At 45.6% G+C, this 11,091-nt stretch overlaps 1 long non-coding RNA gene across 1 annotated transcript in view; it reads right to left on the reverse strand.

Moving 5' to 3' along the window:
* LOC114371998 overlaps positions 1-4,323 on the reverse strand; it is a 20,491-nt gene extending 16,168 nt beyond the window's left edge. Inside the window, exon 1 of the long non-coding RNA XR_003658102.1 lies at positions 4,240-4,323. This is a non-coding gene — a long non-coding RNA (uncharacterized LOC114371998). The remainder of the gene's footprint in view (positions 1-4,239) is intronic.
* Between the last annotated feature and the right edge of the window lie 6,768 nt (positions 4,324-11,091).

Raw genomic sequence — 11,091 nt, forward strand, 5'->3', positions numbered from 1 at the left:
AAAATCCTGACTCACCATAATCCTTACCCTCGGAAGCAAAAAGGAAGAGAAAGGAAATTCCCAATCAAAGAGTGGGAGAAAGCAAAAAGGAAAGAAAGAAAATTCCCAATCAAAGAATGGGAGAAAGAAAAAAGAGAAAAGAAGGAAAGAAAGCTCCTGGTCAAGGATCGAAAGAAAACAGAAGAAATGTGCAGAGAGGTCTTTGGACCGGACAATATCTGAACAATACAGAATTGTCACCAAAATGAACAAAAAAAGAAGGAAAGGAAACCACGACCTAAAATAGTCTTCTCCCTTTGATTACCAACCAAAATCCTGTGCGCTAGCGACCTTTTTTTCTCGCCCCGCACTAAACAAAAAAAAAACAGAAAAAGAAAAAGCCAACAAAAAAAAATCAAAAGCCAAAAACACACAAAAGCCGAAAAACCCATCAAGAAAACCCATTCCCAAGGGAAGTCCTATTGATCCATGATCACGCATGTAATTTTTGATTTGATAGGAAATAATTTGCAAAGTCAAGTCATGACATATCTATGGTTCGGAATTGGGATGAAACACTTACCTGTGCGAGATTGATACACTTTGAGTGATTTCTTCTATTTTTGTCGAACCCGGTGTTTCCTCTAAATGGTCATTTAGAAACGAAATGCTAACATCCAAAATCTCATTTATGGTTATGGGGAATTTCATCAGCAGACTCTCCTTCCCCGGTAGACGCATTGTTTTTCACTCAAAAAAAAAAAAAAAAGAAAAAAAAAGAAAGCATATGCTGCTCTAAATCAGTTGGAATATTTGTCTCTTTGCTAAAGCATGTTTGCATTTTAGTGGAGAAAACACCGAGACTTTTTCAAGTCTCACAAGTTATCCAGAACTACGTAGGTCTGAGTTCCTCATTGGAGGATACGTAGGAGCAAGAGCCTCGCTTTTGTCGACCACACCGCCTTTTGTTGCCATGACCCAAGAGCTGGTAGCCCGCGGAGACACCTTACGGTTATTCGCACCTCGTCATTCAGTGACCCCAAGTGTGATTGACGAGCAGAGGCCAATGTGGTCATCTGCGCCCTTTCCGGAGATGTCAGCATCTTCCGATGGAGACTTTTCAAGTCTCACAAGTTATCCAGAACTACGTAGGTCTGAGTTCCTCATTGGAGGATACGTAGGAGCAAGAGCCTTGCTTTTGTCGGCCGCCCCATAATCTTTGTCATACTGACCCTGAGGTCATGTGACGTGCACCCTTGTATCATCCAGAGGCGGCGGGCCCGATGATACGCGGAGATACCTTACGGTTATCCGCACCCTTTTGTCATCCAGAGGCGGCGGGCCCGATGACAAGCAGAGACCAAGTTTGGTCATTCTGCACCCTTGTATCATCCAGAGGCGGCGGGCCCGATGATACGCGGAGATACCTTACGGTTATTCGCACCCTTTTGTCATCCAGAGGCGGCGGGCCCGATGACAAGCAGAGACCAAGTTTGGTCATTCTGCACCCTTGTATCATCCAGAGGCGGCGGGCCCGATGATACGCGGAGATACCTTACGGTTATCCGCACCCTTTTGTCATCTAGAGGCGGCGGGCCCGATGACAAGCAGAGACCAAGTTTGGTCATTCTGCACCCTTGTATCATCCAGAGGCGGCGGGCCCGATGATACGCGGAAATACCCGAGTGGTTATCCGTATAAACATTCTTTTGCTATCTCTAAGACAGAACGCTTGATAGCATGCAGAGGCTGACACAGTCTTCTGCACCTTTTGTTCCTCCGGGAACAACAAGTCATTTACATGCGGAAATTTCATGGTCACCCGCGACTCTCGTCAACCGAGAGGAGCGAAATTAGTGTCATACACTGATTTTCGTCCGGGGACCTTTGCTTGATGACATGCGACCATTCTTTGGTCCTTGTGAGGTGCTTGGCATCCATCATTAGGCAATTTGTGAAATTCTAGGAGCGACAAGTCATGGTCACCCGCGACTCTCGTCAACCGAGAGGAGCGAAATTAGTGTCATACACTGATTTTCGTCCGGGGACCTTTGCTTGATGACATGCGACCATTCTTTGGTCCTTGTGAGGTGCTTGGCATCCATCATTAGGCAATTTGTGAAATTCTAGGAGTGACAAGTCATGGTCACCCGCGACTCTCGTCAACCGAGAGGAGCGAAATTAGTGTCATACACTGATTTTCGTCCGGGGACCTTTGCTTGATGACATGCGACCATTCTTTGGTCCTTGTGAGGTGCTTGGCATCCATCATTAGGCAATTTGTGAAATTCTAGGAGCGACAAGTCATGGTCACCCGCGACTCTCGTCAACCGAGAGGAGCGAAATTAGTGTCATACACTGATTTTCGTCCGGGGACCTTTGCTTGATGACATGCGACCATTCTTTGGTCCTTGTGAGGTGCTTGGCATCCATCATTAGGCAATTTGTGAAATTCTGGGAACAACAAGTAATTTGCATGTGGAGATTTTATGGTCACCTGCGACTCTCATCAAATTGAGAGGGACGAAATTAGTGTCTTATCTTTACTTTTCTTTTATCTCCAATAAAAGACAAGTAAAGAGGGGCAACTGTCATACCCTAATTTCGTCCGGGAACCTTTGCTTGATAACATGCGACCATTCTTTGGTCCTTGTGAGGTGCTTGGCATCCATCATTAGGCAATTTGTGAAATTCCAGGACATGCCGAAAAACCAAAAAAAATATTGATGCACAATCCGTAAGTTTCCGTGACACACCGGAAATCAAATGGGAGCATCGTTGCATAATTAAGTGAGGTTCCGTAACATTCCGTAAGTCAAAAAGGGGATGATTATGTAATCCGCAAGGTTCCGTAACATTACGGAAAGAAAACAAGTATCGTTATGAAATTCGTAAGTTTCCGTAACTTTACGAAAAAAGAATCACCAAAAAACAGCAGAGGGGGGTGTACTTAGTAAAAATGGGGGTGCAAATAGCACCCAGGCCCACTTGGGCCCTCTAGAATATTCCTCCAGAAGGCTGTTGCTTCTGGAGGAAGCAACCTGGCTCGCCTGGGCGAGCTGAGCTCGCCTGGGCGAGCTGGGTGGCAACCACCTCCCCTATTTTGCTATAAATAGGGGAGGAAGTGAAGAAGAAAAGGGTTCAGCCCCTTAGGCACTTCTCTCTCTTTCGAATTTGCTTGGAAAAATTGTTTCCGTGAAGAAAATCTAAGCCGAGGCGCTTCCGAAACGTTTCCGTAACGTTTTCCGTGAGGAATTTCGCAAAGATTTCAACCGCTCTTCGACGTTCTTCATTCGTTCTTCATCGTTCTTCGATCTTCAACGGGTAAGTACCTCGAACCAAGCTTTTCGATTCATTCTATGTGCCCGTAGTGGTCCACATTGTGTTTCGTGCATTTTTATTCTCGTTTTGTTTACTTTTTATACCCCCTGTTGACGTGCTTAAGCCATTTTACTTAAGTCATTTCTCGCTTAACTTAAAAATAAAATAAATTTCCACCGAACGTTTGAATTGTATTATCCATTAACTTCGGTTAAAATAAATTCCGACCGTTCGGTCGTGCCGTAACCACGTTGGAAATCAAAAAGAGGTAAAAAATAATATAATAATCAAAAAGACATCTTTTAGTAAAATAAAGCGGAAAATCAAGTGGACGTTTTCTCTTTGGGATTTCTCATTCTTAATCGAATTGATTAATAACTAAAGTGAAACTAAAGGCTAAAATCAATTCGCCTAGTCAAGCTCGTCCATAAAAAATAGGCTTTTGAAGTTTGTCCTTTCATTTCCTCACTAAGTAAAATGGATCATTTTTAAGGTCCAACGCCTTAAAATGATCACCTCTTAAAGTAAAAAAGAATCACTTGATAAGAAAGAACTACGTAGGTCTGATTTTCTCATCCCAAATTGAGGAATACGTAGGAGCAAAGGGAAACACCCTTGTCGACCACAAAAAGAGAAAATATAAAAAGGGTATAAAGGATATAAGAACATAAAAGGGAACATAAAAATCAAAGTCATGTTTGCACATTCGATTAAAGGCTGTCGTCCCTTGGGACGGACGTGTGGGGTGCTAATACCTTCCCCGTGCGTAAATACAACTCCCGAACCTTTCACTAAAAAGTTCGTAGATCGCGTCTTTTCCGGTTTTTCCGACGTTTTCCTCAAATAAACGTTGGTGGCGACTCCGCGCGTATTCCTTTCGTGGAACACGCATCCCGCGAGTCACGCGTCGCCCTCCCGCCGAAGGGTAGGTTGCGACACATTCAAAAGGGAATCCCGTGCTATCATACATTCATTTAGGAAGTGACCTCAATATTCCTTCACCCTTTGCAAAGAATTCCATGCCCTTTATATTTACCTATGTATACACACTATTGGAAAGCATTTCCCACGTTACTTAGGTGCAAAGTACCAATCATGGGGCAGCCCAAATTCTTACAAGCAAGTCCCTATTTTATGCTTTTCTAATTCAAAAAAAACCAAATTTTGGGTTCCTAGTCACGAGTATGTTTTCTTGCATTGAAGCTAAAAAGTTTGGATTACTAAGCTTGGGATTGCATTTGGGCATTTATTTTGACTTTCCTATGCTGTCTCTACATACATAAAACAGCCCCACCATCCCAATTTTGCAAGATCACATTCATATATCATTGGGGCATTTCACCGAGCACTTGGTGAGCGCATGTTTGGACATAAATTGCAAGAGGATGGGGACAATGTGGCATGCCCCATTGCTTCAGAATACAGCATAGGCCTAAGGCCTTCTCATTCAAATCCTCAACTCAAGAAAACAAGCATAAAAACAAACCAAAACTGCCCCACAAATGTAAGCACATTCTCACAATTTGGAGCACCAAAAGATGAATACTTACTTGTTGGAGTGAATAATAACACCAAAAATGAAAGCAAAAGGCAACCGGAAGTGGCTTGAGGGAGCAAGAACCTCAATCCTTCGTGTTCTTTCTTTTAAATGAGGGGGGGAAGTTTTTGGATGCAAAAGCGTTCCCCTCCCTCGTTTTTTTATAATTTGGGTGCAGGGGTTGCTCACCCAGGCGAGCTCAGCTTGCCCAGGCGAGCTAACCTGCCATTTTTTTTTTGGAGGGGAACATTAACCATGTCCCCTCCTTCCTTATGGGTTAGTGTTTGCCTACTTGAACCTACTTAAGTTAGAATTAGGCGTCGATTATTTAAAACAAACAATAGTAAAAGAAAACTGCGAATGCAAAGGATACTGGGTTGCCTTGCAGCGACGTTCTCTGCTTGTTTAGCGCCGGGAAGGGGCAACGATCGGTCGGTCGTGACCCCATCCCCGCTTGCATCCGTCCCTATGTACCTACAAGTAAGAGCCAAATGATATGTGACCAATCGTGACCGGTCATCGTCTTACCTTGGTTGATTTTCGCAGTCAACTTGTCTTGACTTCTAACCGTGGCCTGAGACGATTCTGCTCCTTGCTATCACAAGATATGCATGTGCATGTGCATGTATGAATGTTTCTAATGCGATGATTTTATTTTAGTGAAGGCTGGTTAGATTCAATTTTAAATAAGCGTTTGGGGCACCCCATACACCGAGCGAAGAGGGCTCAAGTTATAACAAATCTAAGACACAAGGTTTGAAACCAAAGGGAGGACTGAAACCTCGCCCATCTTTTCTTTTCAAAGAAACGAGACAAATACAGTGAATGGGAATCCCTAGAGGAAACCAAGAAGAACGAGAAAAACTCATAAATAAAAAAACATGCAACGGTCCTCTCGATTGCCCTAGATTTCAAACGTAATATCGTTTAACTACATCGGAGTTCACGGGCGAGGGCAACTCCTCACCGTCCATGTGGGTGAGTATCAGAGCACCCCCAGAAAAAGCTCTTTTCACCATGAAAGGTCCTTCATAATTCGGGGCCCACTTGCCTCGATTATCTTTAACAGCGTGGGACATCTTCTTCAGCACGAGGTCCCCCTCGTTGAACTTGCGCGGGCGTACCTTCTTGTCGAATGCGTTTTTTATCCTTCGTTGATACAAACGCCCATGGCTCATGGCGGCCAAACACTTACCTTCAATAAGGTTAAGTTGGTCGTAGCGTGCTTGAGCCCATTCTGACTCTTCTAGGCCTGACTCCGCCATTATCCTCTGAGAAGGAACTTCCACCTCAAACGGGAGTACTGCTTCCATTCCATAAACTAAGGAATACGGTGTTGCCCCAGTAGAAGTTTGTACCGAGGTTCTATATCCGTGTAGGGCGAAAGGCAACATCTCATGCCAATCTTTGTATGACACTGTCATCTTTTGAACAATCTTCTTAATATTCTTATTCGCAGCCTCTACAGCTCCATTCATCTTTGGCCGATAAGGGGTAGAGTTATGATGCTGGATCTTGAAGTCTTCGCACATCTCCTGCATCATCTTATTGTTCAGATTGGTTCCATTGTCAGTAATGATCTTCCTGGGGAGTCCATATCGACAAATCAGCTCCTTCTTTATGAATCTAACTACCACATTCTTTGTGACATTAGTATAAGAAGCTGCTTCGACCCATTTGGTGAAGTAATCTATCGCCACAAGAATGAAGCGGTGACCGCTCGACGCTTTGGGTTCGATGGCCCCAATGACATCTATTCCCCACATGGAAAAAGGCCAAGGGGCAGACATAACATACAGAGGATGTGGCGGAACATTGACATTGTCCGCGTATGCCTGACATTTATGGCATTTCCTTACATGAGCACAACAATCGCTTTCCATGGTAAGCCAATAATAACCGGCCCTAAGGATTTTTCTGGCCATAGCATGCCCATTGGCATGTGTCACAAAGGAACCCCCGTGGATCTCCTCAATCATGAAGTTCGCCTCTTTGGCATCTACGCATCGTAGGAGGGTCATGTCGTGGTTTCGTTTGTAAAGGATAGTACCACTTACAAAGAAACCAGTAGCCAATCTGCTCAACGTCCTTTTGTCATTGTCGGAAATCCCTGGTAGGTATTCTTTGTTCTCGACATACTGCTTGATGTCGAAATACCATGGTTTCCCATCCCGCTCTTCCTCTATTGCATAACAATATGCCGGCCTGCCTTGAGATTTGAATTCGATGTACGGCAGATCCCCGTGTGGGGCGAGTTGAAACATGGATGCCAGGGTGGCTAATGCATCAGCCATTTGATTCTCTTCCCGAGGTATGTGGTGGAGGAAATGTCGTCAAAGTACTTGGCTAACCTCAAGATGTGAGTTTGGTAGGGTATCAACTTCGGATCCCTAGTTTCCGATTCTCCCTTCAACTGGCGTATCACCAAAGCTGAGTCTCCATACACCTTGAGTAGTTTTACATCAAAATCAATGGCCGCCTGAACCCCGAGGGCGCATGCTTCGTACTCGGCCATATTGTTGGTACAATCAAAACCTAGTCTAGCCGTGAAAGGAATACACTGATCATCCGGGGATACAAGGACTGCCCCTACTCCGTGGCCCAAAGCATTGGATGCCCCATCGAAGCAAACAATCCATTTGTTTATGTCTTCGTGCGTCCGCTTCTCTTCAAACAGGGCCATGATATCTTCGTCTGGGAACTCGGGGTGCATCGGTCGATAACCCTGGAGGGGTTACTAGGCCAAATAATCTGCTAAGGCACTTCCCTTTACCGCTTTTTGGGTGACGTAAACGATATCGAATTCAGATAATAGTACCTGCCACCTAGCGATTCGTCCCGTGAGGGCCGGTTTTTCAAAGATGTACTTCACAGGATCCATTTTGGAAATAAGCCACGTGGTATGGCTGAGCATATACTGCCTAAGCCGATGTGATGCCCATACCAGAGCACAACACGTCCTTTCCAGCATTGAGTAATTCATCTCACATGCGGTAAACTTCTTGCTCAGATGGTAGATGGCTTGCTCCTTTTTTCCCAGAATCATCATGTTGACCCAACACGCACCCCATAGACTCGTCCAACACGGTCATGTACAGGAAAAGAGGTCTCCCTGTTACAGGTGGCATGAGCACCGGGGGATTTGCGAGACTCTGTTTGATCTTCTCGAAGGCCTCTTGGCAGTCACTGTTCCACACGACCGCCTAGTTCTTACGTAAAAGCTTAAAAATGGGCTCACAGGTAGGGGTGAGTTGCGAGATAAATCTCGCGATATAATTCAACCTGCCCAAAAACCCCCGAACCTGCTTCTCCGTGCGTGGTTCCGGCATTTCAAGGATGGCCTTCACTTTCTCGGGATCTATCTCTATCCCTTTCTGACTTACGATAAATCCTAGCAACTTCCCCGACTTCACCCCAAAGGTGCATTTGGTTGGGTTCAGTTTTAATTGGTATTTCCGCAATCTTCCAAACAGCTTACGCAGATTGACAACGTGTTCGTCCTCAGTCCGAGACTTAGCAATCATGTCATCTACGTAGACCTCTATTTCCTTATGCATCATATCATGGAACAACGCCACCATGGCACGCTGATAGGTTGCCCCATCATTTTTCAGCCCGAAGGCCATCACTTTATAGCAGAATGTCCCCCATAGGGTGACGAAAGTGGTCTTCTCTATATCTTCGGGTGCCATCTTTATTTGATTATACCCCGAGAAACCATCCATAAATGAGAAAAGGGAAAATTTGGCTGTATTATCTACCAATATATCAATGTGTGGCAGGGGAAAATTGTCTTTAGGACTGGCTCGATTCAAGTCCCGGTAGTCTACACACATTCGAACCTTGCCGTCCTTTTTCGGGACTGGGACAATGTTGGCCACCCACTCCGGGTACCGTGCCACAGCTAAGAATCCTGCATCACACTGCTTCCTTACTTCTTCTTTAATTTTTTAATGACATCTCGAGTTTCATTCTTCGTAACTTTTGCTTAACCGGAGAAGACCCAGGATTCAAAGGCAACTTATGTTGCACAATGTCGGAATCCAGACCGGGCATGTCTTGATACGACCACGCAAAGACATCTTGATACTCTTCAAGAAGGGTTATTAAGCCTTGACGGATAGGCGCGGTCATACCGGTTCCTACCTTCACTTCTTTCTTTTCCTCCTTGATCCCCAAGTTTACCAATTCAGTTTCTTCTTGGTGAGGCTTCATTTCACGTTCTTCCTGAGCGACCAACCTCTCCAACTCTGGTGACAGGCCGTCCTCTTCCTCTTCCTCGTTTATCATTTGGCTTATATCTCGATCGAAATCAATTGTCAAACCCTCGTTGTTAGGATCCTCGAAAAATCGACCCTCATATCTATACCAAACGAGACAAAAGAAACAAAAACATGCAAAATGATATGAGAAAAGGTGGAACTGTAGGAATAGATGAAACAAGATCTCTTTGTTTATTTAATAAGGTATGTTTCACAAAACAAAAGAGAAAGGAAATCTATAGGCTCTAATTACATTGAATCAGCGGTATAGACTTCTGACTGGCTTAGCACGAGCCAGTTCCCCACTTGGGAATTGGGGTGGCATGGTTGCACAAAACTCGGCGGGTCTTGAGGGAACTCCTCTTCTATTGCAGCCACCTCCTCCTCGGACACCATTCCAGCGCTGGTGAAACACTGGCTAATACGGTCGGGCCATACCCTATCCGCCCGAAATCTTGATGGCACATTCCTCCTCCCCGGCATCCCGGGTTCATACCCCAATCCATACTTGTATGGATTTCCCTTAATATTGACCACGTCGGCATTCCCGAGGCAGTCTTTGCCTAGACCCATTCCGGGCTCAAATCCGTTCCTGAGCATAACACGTGCCACCATTATGGCTGCACTGGAGAGAGAAGGTAGCGACGAACTTGGTTCCACCGAGGCGCAGCTCACCACCTCAAAGGATTGGAAAGCCGTTTCCAATGATTCTTCTGCCGCTTCCACGTACGGTGTGGAGGAGGGGCAGCTCACTCACATATCCTCTTCACCCGACATTATCACTAAAAGTCCACCCACTGCGAACTTCAATTTCTGGTGAAGCGTTGAAGGGACCTATAGGCGGGATTTATATCCATTACTTGAAACACCCAGGGCATGAATCCACGGTCTTCCCAGGGCATGAATCCACGGTCTTCCCAAGAGGCAACTATAGGCGGGATTTATATCCATTACTTGAAACACCACGTTGCAAGTGTGGGGGCCTATCTGAATGGGAATGTTGATTTCCCCCATCACTTCCCGCCGAGTACCATCAAAGGCTCGCACCACCATCGAGCTCGGTTTTAAACGTGACGCACTAAAAGGAAGCTTTTCCAAAGTGGTTTTCGGCATTACATTTAAACTTGATCCATTGTCGATAAGTACCTTTGCGACAACGTGGTCCATACATCTCACCGACACATGTAGAGCCTTGTTGTGTCCTCTCCCCTCAACGGGAATCTCTTCTTCTGCAAACGCGATGTAGTTGTTGGTGGTTATATGGTTAACGATGCCTTCGAAACCCTCCACTGAGATATCATGTGCTACATGGGCATCGTTAAGGACCTTCATCAACAGCGCACGATGAGGCTTGGAGTTTATTAGTAGTTCAAGCAAGGAGATCCTTGCTGGAGTTTTATTTAGTTGCTCGACTACCTTAAACTCGCTTTGTTGGATGAGGCGGAGGAACTCTTGGGCCTCTTCCAAGGTCACTGTTTTTCCTTGAAGGCCTTCTTTCTTTTCGGCCCCTCTTCCCACTGGAGGATCTACTTCTTTCGAGGGGGTGGCTATGTCTGTGGGCTCTTGGACCATGGGCGCTTTTCCTTTAGAGGGCAATTCCGCCGGGTGAGGGGAAGCGAACACCCGACCACTGCGGGTTACACCACTGAGGCCGGTGATGTTGGTTACCTTAGCTGATAGGGAGTCAACTTCGGTTGCAACTCTTTCGCTGGACGCGGGAGGGGTATACTTCCACGGAACGACCTTATTACTTTGATATGCAAATGGCGTTGGCTTGGGCGCCGTCCGGGGGTATATGGGTGTGGAGCCGGTCCCTTTCCTAGTAAAACATATCACTAGGGCCTTGGGGGTTAAAGGAACCTTCTTCTCTTCCGACTGCATGCAAATTTGTGGTTCTTCCCTCCCTCCTATGAACTCTTCAAGCTGCCCGCAATCCATGAGCCGCTGAAGCAATTCTTCCACCGTGGGACAGGTTTCTATGTCATGCGACTC

Source organism: Glycine soja, chromosome 10, assembly GCF_004193775.1.
Source record: "Glycine soja cultivar W05 chromosome 10, ASM419377v2, whole genome shotgun sequence".
NCBI classification, from domain to species: domain Eukaryota; kingdom Viridiplantae; phylum Streptophyta; class Magnoliopsida; order Fabales; family Fabaceae; genus Glycine; species Glycine soja.